The sequence below is a fragment of the Oncorhynchus gorbuscha genome, linkage group LG06 (assembly GCF_021184085.1).
Source record: "Oncorhynchus gorbuscha isolate QuinsamMale2020 ecotype Even-year linkage group LG06, OgorEven_v1.0, whole genome shotgun sequence".
NCBI lineage: Eukaryota > Metazoa > Chordata > Actinopteri > Salmoniformes > Salmonidae > Oncorhynchus > Oncorhynchus gorbuscha.
The window spans coordinates 55,460,014-55,472,919 of record NC_060178.1 but is presented as its reverse complement, the minus strand read 5'-3'; the positions used below and the strand labels follow the sequence as shown (position 1 = coordinate 55,472,919).

The 12,906-nt window shown below is 44.4% G+C and overlaps 1 protein-coding gene across 2 annotated transcripts in view; it reads left to right on the top strand.

Moving 5' to 3' along the window:
- LOC124038110 (proto-oncogene tyrosine-protein kinase receptor Ret-like) overlaps positions 1 to 12,906 on the top strand; it is a 40,450-nt gene that overhangs the window by 16,937 nt on the left and 10,607 nt on the right. The gene's annotated exons all lie outside the window — the stretch shown is intronic.

The following is a 12,906-nucleotide window of genomic DNA, read 5'->3' as shown; positions in this document are numbered from 1 at the left end:
GCTTCGTCCATGAAACAACCCTCAGCCCCAGAGTCTATCAAGGCACTACATGTAGCACCCGAACCGGTCCAGCGTAGATGGACCGACAAAGTAGTACAGGATTTTGATGGAGAGACTTGAGTAGTTGCGCTCACCTGTAGCCCTCCGCTTACAGATGAGCTCTGGCTTTTACTGGACATGAATTAACAAAATGTCCAGCAACTCCGCAATAGAGGCACAGGCGGTTGGTGATCCTCCGTTCCCTCTCCTTAGTCGAGATGCGAATCCCTCCCAGCTGCATGGGCTCAGTCTCTGAGCCAGAGGAGGGAGATGGGTGCGATGCGGAGCAGGGAAACACCGTTGATGCGAGCTCTCTTCCACGAGCCCGGTGACGAAGATCTACCCGTCGTTCTATGCGGATGGCGAGAGCAATCAAAGAGTCCACATCTGAAGGAACCTCCCGGGAGAGAATCTCATCCTTAACCACTGCGTGGAGTCCCTCCAGAAAACGAGCGAGCAGCGCCGGCTCGTTCCACTCACTAGAGGCAGCAAGAGTGCGAAACTCAATAGAATAATCCGTTATGGACCGTTCACCTTGGCATAAGGAAGCCAGGGCCCTAGAAGCCTCCCTACCAAAAACTGAACGGTCAAAAACCCGAATCATCTCCTCTTTAAAGTTCTGGAACTTGTTAGAGCAATCAGCCCTTGCCTCCCAGATAGCTGTGCCCCATTCTCGAGCCCGGCCAGTAAGGAGTGAAATGACGTAAGCAACCCGAGCTCTCTCTCTAGAGTATGTGTTGGGTTGGAGAGAGAACACAATCTCACACTGCGTGAGAAAGGAGCGGCACTCAGTGGGCTGCCCGGAGTAGCAAGGTGGGTTATTAACCCTAGGTTCTGGAGGCTCGGCAGGCCAGGAAGTAACAGGTGGCACGAGACGTAGACTCTGGAACTGTCCAGAGAGGTCGGAAACCTGAGCGGCCAGGTTCTCCACGGCATGGCGAGCAGCAGACAATTCCTGCTCGTGTCTGCCGAGCATGGCTCCTTGGATCTCGACGGCAGTGTAACGAGCGTCTGAAGTCGCTGGGTCCATTCCTTGGTCGGTTCCTTCTGTCATGCAGGTGAAAGATGACCCAAAAGCGACTTGGCGAAAACAGAGTCTTTAATCCAGTAAAGAAAATACAAACAAAAAACACAACTTTCACTCGAAATGACGAGGACAAACTGGAGACTCGATCTTGAACAGCAGGTGAACAGCAGGTTGCCTCGGGAAGGCACTTGAACCAGACAGACTCAGACACCTGCTCACCACGCAGCATCTGAGGAAAACACGACACGACAGGGCGATACACAAACACAGCACGGTGAATTCTAGACAAGGAACCGACAGGACAGGAACGGAACACAAAGGAAGAAATAGGGACTCTAATCAGGGGAAAGGATCGGGAACAGGTGTGGGAAGACTAAATGATTGATTAGGGGAATAGGAACAGCTGGGAGCAGGAACGGAACGATAGAGAGAAGAGAGAGCGAGAGAGTGAGAGAGGGAGGGGGAGAGAGAGGGATAGAAAGAGGGAAAGAACCTAATAAGACCAGCAGAGGGAAACGAATAGAATGGGAAGCACAGGGACAAGACAAGATAATAAATGACAAAACATGACAGTTACGAAGTACGATCCCACATCTGGTGCCGAGATCTGTCTTCTTGTCTTCGTGGGACATCTGTTACACATGCAATGCTAAGCTTTTCTGTAGCTCATTAGTTAAAGCAATGAGCATTTTGATTAGTATTGCTATTGATTGGTACGCTGCCAGATGCTTGACTTTCCAATGGGTCATTTCTCGGGTACAGATTTATGAATTAATGTTGACCTTGGTAGAAAGGGCATGGGCTTTGCTCTTGTCGCAGTCATACAACAAACGTATTGCCCAGCCTCAAGACCCCTGCTAGACCCACATATCTTCAGACCTGGATTCAAATAGTATTTTAAATCTTTCAAATACTTTAGCTGTGCTTCATTGAGCTTGCATAGCGCAATGGAACCAGTAGAATAGTCTAAAAACTGCCAACCCCTCCAATCTGGAATTCCAGGTAGGCTCAAGCAAATACTTAAAATACTGTTTGAACCCTGGTCTGCTTCTATTGTAGAGGCTAACAGAAACAGAGTTTGTGGAGAATTTTCAACGTGGAGCTCTGGGTGGTAGATAGATGCCCCCCCCAAGCCTCCCTGTGCTTGCCTCCTGTTCAGTTTTGTCCTCACTCCTCAGGCAGATTAGTAAACAGAGAACTGTTGGGGCTGGGGCTCTTTCTCTAGTTTAGCAAATGAGCTCATAGATGGTAAATCTCTCTGGCGATGTGCGTCGTTAGATAATTGAGTTTCTGTCTTTGTCCTGGACGTCCCCAGTCTGTCTGTATGTCAGACTGGTCCAATCCTAAGCATCTTTCTTATCTCTCACTGGTGATCTGAGCATGCAGACATGTTTACAGTTTTTTGTTTATGTCCTTCAATGGATTATTGTCTTTGTCTAGGCTTCGATTAAAGGAGGAGACAAGAGAACCAATTCATTCATACCCATAGCATGTCATGGTTATGAAGTCAATATAAAGAAAAAGTTTACCATAATGATAGTGCGATTGTAGTGTTCTTAAAAACCTTTAAGGAATGGATGAAAATTAGAGAAAAAAAAATCTAATTGATAATGCATAATGCTTTACATTTATGGTGTATTTTTTATGGTGTTTAGTTCTGTGCATTTACATGGGGTAACTCACCCCATCCAACACAAATGTATAGCACCCACCAGTTTCTGGGGGTTATGAGACCAAAGTGTTGTTTTCTAAAAGTCAGACCTTCTGGCCGTAAGTCCTAGCTATGCCTTTGAGCTGGAATCAATATGTCCATATTGCATCTCTGCGTTTGCAGTCATAATCCTTGTCGTGGTTATGAGAGGTCAAAGCAGTGAGCACATCTGCTGGAGTGACTGTGGCTAACATTGAATTTCTCTGGGTTTTTGATCATCACAGTGTAGCATTTAGGGGTCCCGAGTCACTCCAGTAGAAAACTGTCATGGTATCACTGGACAAAGAAACCTATTTGCTCCGAAGTGTGCTTGATGCATTCAATTAATTAGCTTTGATATAAACTGCTTACTTTTCTGTTGGCTTCCATCCTGGAAATAAATCGAACTTTGACTGATATAAACCAATTGAGTAGCCAGCATATGGTTCACCCACCATGGCCAGTCTCGGGCCACAGTCAGCCCTCACTACTGAATTCTGGTTTCACGATGATGTTGTTCCTTTGTGTAAACATCGCTCAAGCATTAAGGATCAGATTTTTTTTTAAAGGATGTTCTAACACTTTATTTTGCAGTGTTATCTACACCGTTATCATGTTCCTTATTGCCTTGGATTTCAGGGCAGGGTAACTGATTTAGTTGTTGGATCTGAAAAAGGGAAATGTCTCCCTCTGATGGAGGGATAATAATATATTAATATAATAATATATTATATATCTGAATAATATATATTATTGGATAATGCTTGGATTTGGATGCTGGATGCTGCAGGATGACACGTCACATTTCTTACTATGCTGTCCACCTGAATGATATGATCAGTGGTACTTGTTTTCTTACTACTTGATATTTGAAGAATATACTTTATGATTATGTTGCTTTGCAAAAACTGAAACCTCTTCACTTTCTTAATCCATGACCGAATTCATGTCCAAATTCATGTCCAAATATTGTGGGTTCTACCTTTTTCAAGCACATCAAATGCTATGACTGGCTTTTATTTGAATTGATCCTTGTGTTGGATAACGTTCCCCACTAAACTTTGAGATGTGGAGTGAAATCTAGCCCTATAGCAGAATTGTATGAAGGGATATCCAGGCCAATATTCAAATGCAATATGAAAATGCTTTTGGGCAGAATTTGGCCAGGATCTTTCAGACAAGTGGACCACTTAGCACTGCTGTTTGTTTTTGTTTCAGCAAGACTTTTAATAAAGAGGGTTGTAGCTTGACTGACTGTATCTCCATCCTTCAGGAAGACTGGCAACATTTTATCTATCAATCTGACCTCCTGTCATCCAAACACAGTGAAATTAAATTAATGTCTGAAACCAGAACCAAGGCCTCAACTGCACCAACAGAAATAGAAAAATCTAGTTTCGCTGTCTGCTAATGACATTAGTGCGTTCCCTAAATGGCCACCCCCACCAACATGGGACAGGAACGCAACAGGAGATATATTTACAGGCCGAACACTCACATCTCCATTTTCCTGTAAAATATGCATAGCCTGCTATTGCGCTTTATAGATTAGCCAACATTGGCCCCAACCCCCCCTCTTGGCTGGCAGGTAATGATTTATGATTAATTTCTTCACGGTATCATGTTAGTCCCTGTAATTAACCTTCCCAAGGTGAAACCAAGGAGAAACGGAAACCACATCCTTATTAACCATGTGAGAAATTCATTAGACAAGCTGCGTGGGTGACATTTGAGACATCCTTTTCAATTTCCATTGACGTAGGAATAAAAGATAAACAATATATGTATTGTATGGATACAGTCTCATTAGGTAGCTTAAATACATGGATGTTATTTTCATTTGACATGTATAGTGGCATAATTTAAATAGGCCTATCAGGGAGGAGATGTCTGATAGTTGATAGGTATGGTAGGTTTAAAGGCTACATTCAGAATATGTTTATCATGGTATGTTAGTATCAGGAAAGTGAGAAATAGCATATTACATTGAGCATATGACAGCAGGGGTCACGGTATACTTCAACCAAAGCGAAACACTGTTCTGATAAATATATCTATTGGCTCTTGGATTGTACAAAAACTGTTAAGTTACAGGTCTTGGGGCGACGCACAATTGGCCTAGTGTTGTCCGGTTTAGGGAGGGTTTGGCCGGTAGGGATATCCTTGTCTCATCGCACACTAGCGACTCCTGTGATGGGCCGGGCCCAGTACACCTTAACCAGGTCGCCAGGTGCACGGTGTTTCCTCCGACACATTGGTGCGGCTGGCTTCCGGGTTGGATGAGCGCTGTGCTAAGAAGCAGTGCAGCTTGGTTGGGTTGTGTTTCGGAGGACGCATGGCTTTCGACCTTCATCTCTCCCGAGCTGTACGGGGGTTGTAGCGATGAGACAAGATAGTAACTACTAACAATTGGATACCACGAAATTGGGGAGAATTTTTTTTTACAAAAAAAAGTTACAGGTCTTGGCTGCCACTGACAAAGAATATCCCTAGAACACAAAAAAATCTGTGAAACCAGGCCTGGTATTCACAGCTGACTTTGAAAAGCCTTTTGATAAAGTACGACTGCAATTTATATATTTTATAATGGAGAATCTCTTATACAATGGGTTAAAGTTATGTAAAATAACCCTAGGTGTAAAATAGTAAATAATTTGTCACAAAGTATTAAACTGTCAAGAGGAGTAAAACAAGGTTGTCCACTATCGGCATATCTATTTATTATGGCCATCGAAATGCTAGCTATTAAAATCCGATCCAACAATAATATCAAGGGGATAGAAATCCAGGGCTTAAAAACAAAAGGTGTCTTTGTATGCTGATGATTCATGCTTTCTTTTAAATCCACAACTTGGATCCCTCCACAGCCTCATAGAGGATCTAGATCATTTAAAAATATAAATATACTAATTGATCATTTTAAAAAAATGTTAGAGAAAAAAATATATATAAAAAGGGTATAATCTTTGTAAATCATATCATAAATAGGACTGGTGGAATTATGTCAAACATGCAGTTTACAAAAATACATGCAAATGTATGCTCTATCCAAATTACAACCAGCTAATTGCAGCATAACTGCAAAAATGGAAGAGGCAAGTGGAAGTGAGAGAAAGTAAGGAACTTGTCTGTTGGCCTTGCAATAAAGACCGGAATTGGTTAAAGAAAATCATGATCAATAAAAAAGTATACCAGTTTAATTTAAGGACCAAACAATTGACTGCCGTGCAGCCTCTTCTGTAGCCTGTCAACTATGTGTCTGTCTATCCCTGTTCTCTCCTCTCTGCACAGACCATACAAACGCTCCACACCGCGTGGCCGCGGCCACCCTAATCTGGTGGTCCCAGCGCGCACGACCCACGTGGAGTTCCAGGTCTCCGGTAGCCTCTGGAACTGCCGATCTGCGGCCAACAAGGCAGAGTTCATCTCAGCCTATGCCTCCCTCCAGTCCCTCGACTTCTTGGCACTGACGGAAACATGGATCACCACAGATAACACTGCTACTCCCACTGCTCTGTCTTCGTCCGCCTACGTGTTCTCGCACACCCCGAGAGCTTCTGGTCAGCGGGGTGGTGGCACTGGGATCCTCATCTCTCCCAAGTGGTCATTCTCTCTTTCTCCCCTTACCCATCTGTCTATCGCCTCCTTTGAATTCCATGCTGTCACAGTTACCAGCCCTTTCAAGCTTAACATCCTTATCATTTATCGCCCTCCAGGTTCCCTCGGAGAGTTCATCAATGAGCTTGATGCCTTGATAAGCTCCTTTCCTGAGGACGGCTCACCTCTCACAGTTCTGGGTGACTTTAACCTCCCCACGTCTACCTTTGACTCATTCCTCTCTGCCTCCTTCTTTCCACTCCTCTCCTCTTTTGACCTCACCCTCTCACCTTCCCCCCCTATTCACAAGGCAGGCAATACGCTCGACCTCATCTTTACTAGATGCTGTTCTTCCACTAACCTCATTGCAACTCCCCTCCAAGTCTCCGACCACTACCTTGTATCCTTTTCCCTCTCGCTCTCATCCAACACTTCCCACACTGCCCCTACTCGGATGGTATCGCGCCGTCCCAACCTTCGCTCTCTCTCCCCCGCTACTCTCTCCTCTTCCATCCTATCATCTCTTCCCTCTGCTCAAACCTTCTCCAACCTATCTCCTGATTCTGCCTCCTCAACCCTCCTCTCCTCCCTTTCTGCATCCTTTGACTCTCTATGTCCCCTATCCTCCAGGCCGGCTCGGTCCTCCCCTCCCGCTCCGTGGCTCGACGACTCATTGCGAGCTCACAGAACAGGGCTCCGGGCAGCCGAGCGGAAATGGAGGAAAACTCGCCTCCCTGCGGACCTGGCATCCTTTCACTCCCTCCTCTCTACATTTTCCTCCTCTGTCTCTGCTGCTAAAGCCACTTTCTACCACTCTAAATTCCAAGCATCTGCCTCTAACCCTAGGAAGCTCGTTGCCACCTTCTCCTCCCTCCTGAATCCTCCTCCCCCTCCTCCCCTCTGCAGATGACTTCGTCAACCATTTTGAAAAGAAGGTCGACGACATCCGATCCTCGTTTGCTAAGTCAAACGACACCGCTGGTTCTGCTCACACTGCCCTACCCTGTGCTCTGACCTCTTTCTCCCCTCTCTCTCCAGATGAAATCTCGCGTCTTGTGACGGCCGGCCGCCCAACAACCTGCCTGCTTGACCCTATCCCCTCCTCTCTTCTCCAGACCATTTCCGGAGACCTTCTCCCTTACCTCACCTCGCTCATCAACTCATCCCTGACCGCTGGCTACGTCCCTTCCGTGTTCAAGAGAGCGAGAGTTGCACCCCTTCTGAAAAAACCTACACTCGATCCCTCCGATGTCAACAACTACAGACCAGTATCCCTTCTTTCTTTTCTCTCCAAAACTCTTGAACGTGCCGTCCTTGGCCAGCTCTCCCGCTATCTCTCCCAGAATGACCTTCTTGATCCAAATCAGTCAGGTTTCAAGACTAGTCATTCAACTGAGACTGCTCTTCTCTGTATCACGGAGGCGCTCCGCACTGCTAAAGCTAACTCTCTCTCCTCTGCTCTCATCCTTCTAGACCTATCGGCTGCCTTCGATACTGTGAACCATCAGATCCTCCTCTCCACCCTCTCCGAGTTGGGCATCTCCGGCGCGGCCCACGCTTGGATTGCGTCCTACCTGACAGGTCGCTCCTACCAGGTGGCGTGGCGAGAATCTGTCTCCTCACCACGCGCTCTCACCACTGGTGTCCCCCAGGGCTCTGTTCTAGGCCCTCTCCTATTCTCGCTATACACCAAGTCACTTGGCTCTCTCATAACCTCACATGGTCTCTCCTATCATTGCTATGCAGACGACACACAATTAATCTTCTCCTTTCCCCCTTCTGATGACCAGGTGGCAAATCGCATCTCTGCATGTCTGGCAGACATATCAGTGTGGATGACGGATCACCACCTCAAGCTGAACCTCGGCAAGACGGAGCTGCTCTTCCTCCCGGGGAAGGACTGCCCGTTCCATGATCTCGCCATCACGGTTGACAACTCCATTGTGTCCTCCTCCCAGAGCACTAAGAACCTTGGCGTGATCCTGGACAACACCCTGTCGTTCTCAACTAACATCAAGGCGGTGGCCCGTTCCTGTAGGTTCATGCTCTACAACATCCGCAGAGTACGACCCTGCCTCACACAGGGAGCGGCGCAGGTTCTAATCCAGGCACTTGTCATCTCCCGTCTGGATTACTGCAACTCGCTGTTGGCTGGGCTACCTGCCTGTGCCATTAAACCCCTACAACTCATCCAGAACGCCGCAGACCGTCTGGTGTTTAACCTTCCCAAGTTCTCTCACGTCACCCCGCTCCTCCGCTCTCTCCACTGGCTTCCAGTTGAAGCTCGCATCCGCTACAAGACCATGGTGCTTGCCTACGGAGCTGTGAGGGGAACGGCACCTCAGTACCTCCAGGCTCTGATCAGGCCCTACACCCAAACAAGGGCACTGCGTTCATCCACCTCTGGCCTGCTCGCCTCCCTACCACTGAGGAAGTACAGTTCCGGCTCAGCCCAGTCAAAACTGTTCGCTGCTCTGGCCCCCAAATGGTGGAACAAACTCCCTCACGACGCCAGGACAGCGGAGTCAATCACCACCTTCCGGAGACACCTGAAACCCCACCTCTTTAAGGAATACCTAGGATAGGATAAAGTAATCCTTCTCACCCCCCCCCTTAAAAGATTTAGATGCACTATTGTAAAGTGGCTGTTCCACTGGATGTCATAAGGTGAATGCACCAATTTGTAAGTCGCTCTGGATAAGAGCGTCTGCTAAATGACTTAAATGGAAATGTAATACAGATTGCAAAATAGTTGGGAAGAGATTTTCAATGTACCGATTCCATGGCACATGGTTTACACGAAACGACACCGGATTTAAAACATATAATTTGTCTATGTAAATTATTATACAAACTTCTTGCAAACAGTAGAATGTTACATATATGGGGGATACAACCATCCCAGCTCTGCAGATTTTGCTGCAAAGAGACAGAATCATTAGATCATTTGTTTTGGTACGGTCCATATGTAGCATGTTTTTGGTTGCAGGTTCAGGAATGGCTGAATAATTGCAACATTTACCTGGAGCTAACTCTGCAAATAGCACTGCTGGCTGATTTGAAAAGTCTTAGTCAATCAATAAATAATACTTTTAGAAATAAAATGTATCTTTCATTTACAATCTGTAGAAACAATGAGAATAAAACAGATTCTGAATTTTTGTGAAACATCACAGCACAGTTGAAAATAGAAATCAAAACTGGATGGTCTTCAGAGATAGATTAGATGGGTTAAGGGTAGCTGAAGGATGGGACTAAAAACAAACAAAACATAACTAATGTAAAATATACTGTTTCCGTAAAATGCATATAGTATGTATAAACTGGAAGTAGAAGCCTAAGTGTTGTTGTCCATTTGTTTAAAATAATATATACAGTGCCTTGCGAAAGTATTGGGCCCCCTTGAACTTTGCGACCTTTTGCCACATTTCAGGCTTCAAACATAAAGATATAAAACTGTATTTTTTTGTGAAGAATCAACAACAAGTGTGACACAATCATGAAGTGGAACGACATTTATTGGATATTTCAAACTTTTTTAACAAATCAAAAACGGAAAAATTGGGCGTGCAAAATTATTCAGCCCCCTTTACTTTCAGTGCAGCAAACTCTCTCCAGTAGTTCAGTGAGGATCTCTGAATGATTCAATGTTGACCTAAATGACTAATGATGATAAATACAATCGACCTGTGTGTAATCAAGTCTCCGTATAAATGCAACTGCACTGTGATAGTCTCAGAGGTCCGTTAAAAGCGCAGAGAGCATCATGAAGAACATGGAACACACCAGGCAGGTCCGGGTTACTGTTTTGAAGAAGTTTAAAGCCGGATTTGGATACAAAAAGATTTCCCAAGCTTTAAACATCCCAAGGAGCACTGTGCAAGCGATAATATTGAAATGGAAGGAATATCAGACCACTGCAAATCTACCAAGACCTGGCCGTCCCTCTAAACTTTCAGCTCATACAAGGAGAAGACTGATCAGAGATGCAGCCAAGAGGCCCATGATCACTCTGGATGAACTGCAGAGATCTACAGCTGAGGTGGGAGACTCTGTCCATAGGACAACAATCAGTTGTATATTGCACAAATCTGGCCTTTATGGAAGAGTGGCAAGAAGAAAGCCATTTCTTAAAGATATCCATAAAAAGTGTTGTTTAAAGTTTGCCACAAGCCACCTGGGAGACACAACAAACATGTGGAAGAAGGTGCTCTGTTCAGATGAAACCAAAATGTAACTTTTTGGCAACAATGCAAAACATTATGTTTGGCGTAAAAGCAACACAGCTCATCACCCTGAATCACCATCCCCACTGTCAAACATGGTGGTGGCAGTATCATGGTTTGGGCCTGATTTTCTTCAGCAGGGATAGGGAAGATGGTTAAAATTGATGGGGAAGATGGATGGAGCCAAATACAGGACCATTCTGGAAGAAAACCTGATGGAGTCTGCAAAAGACCTGAGACTGGGACGGAGATTTGTCTTCCAACAAGACAATGATCCAAAACATAAAGCAAAATCTACAATGGAATGGTTCAAAAATAAACATATCCAGGTGTTAGAATGGCCATGTCAAAGTCCAGACCTGAATCCAATCGAGAATCTGTGGAAAGAACTGAAAACTGCTGTTCACAAATGCTCTCCATCCAACCTCACTGAGCTCGAGCTGTTTTGCAAGGAGGAATGGGAAAAAATTTCAGTCTCTCGATGTGCAAAACTGATAGAGACATACCCCAAGCGACTTACAGCTGTAATCGCAGCAAAAGTATTAACTTAAGGGGGCTGAATAATTTTGAACGCCCAATTTTTCAGTTTTTGATTTGTTAAAAAAGTTTGAAATATCCAATAAATGTCGTTCCACTTCATGATTGTGTCCCACTTGTTGTTGATTCTTCACAAAAAAATACAGTTTTATATCTTTATGTTTGAAGCCTGAAATGTGGCAAAAGGTCGCAAAGTTCAAGGGGGCAGAATACTTTCGCAAGGCACTGTATATGTACAGTACCAGTCAAACGTTTGGACACGCCTACTAATTCAAGGGTTTTTCTTTATTTTTACTATTTTCTACCTTGAAGAATAAGAGCGAAGATATCAAAACTACGAAATAACAGAAATGGAATCATGTAGTAACTAAAAACAAATGTTAAACAAATCAAAATATATTTGATATTTGATATTCTCTTGGCATTCTTTCAACCAGCTTCATAAGGTAGTCACCTGGAATGCATTTCAATTAACAGGTGTGCCAATCACCAATCATAAGTGAACTTTTCAGGCTGAATAAGCAAAGATCACAGTAGAGACCCTCATGTAGGAACCAACAAAGTATTAAATATTATATTTTAGATTCTTCAAAATAGCCATCCTTTGCCTTGATGAAAGCTTTGCACACAGTTGGCATTATTTTAACCAGCTTCATGAGGTAGTCACCTGGAATGTATTTCAATGAACATGTGTGCCTTGTTAATTGTGGAATTTCTTTCCTGCTTAATGCATCTGAGCCATGAACAGCTCAAATAAGCAAAGAGAAACGACAGAACATCACATGAATGTCAGTCAATCCGGAAAATTTAAAGAACTTTGAAAGCTTCTTCAAGTGCAGTCGCAAAAACCATCAAGTGCTATGATGAAACTGGCTCTCATGAGGACCACCACAGGAAAGGAAGACCCAGAGTCTGCAGAGGATAAGTTCATTAGAGAGTTACCAGCCTCAGATTGCAGTCCAAATAAATGCTTCACAGAGTTCAAGTAATAGACACATCTCAACATCAACTGTTCAGAGGAGACTGTGTAAATCAGGCCTTTATGGTCAAATTGCTGCAAAGAAACCACTACTAAAGGACACCAATAAAAATAAGAGACTTGCTTGGGCCAAGAAACACGACCAATGGACATTACATTTAAGAATTTTGGTTCCAACCTCTGTGTCTTTGTGAGACGCAGAGTAGGTGAATGGATGATCTCCGCATGTGTGGTTCCCACCGTGAAGATAGAAGGAGGAGGTGTGATGGTGTGGGGGTGCTTTGCTGGTGACACTGTCTGTGAATTATTTAGAATTCAAAGCACACTTAACCAGCATGGATACCACAGCATTCTGCAGCGATACGCCATCCTATCTGGTTTGTGCTTAGTGGGACTATAATTCCTTTTTCAACAGGACAATGACCCAAAACACATCCCCAGGCTGTGTAAGGGCTATTTGACCAAGAAGGAGAGTGATGGAGTGCTGCATGAAATGACCTGGCCTCCACAATCACCCAACCTCAACCCAATTGAGATGATTTTGGATGAGTTGGACCTCAGAGTGAAGGAAAAGCAGCCAACAAGTGCTCATCATATGTGGGAACTCCTTCAAGGCTGTTGGAAAATCATTACTCGTGAAGCTGGTTGAGAGAATGCCAAGAGTGTGCAAAGCTATCAACAAGGCCAAGGGTGGTTACTTTCAAGAATATAAAATATTAAATATATTTGTTTAACACTTTTTTGGTTACAACATGATTCCATGTGTTATTTCATAGTTTTGATGTCTTCACTATTATTATTCAGTGTAGAA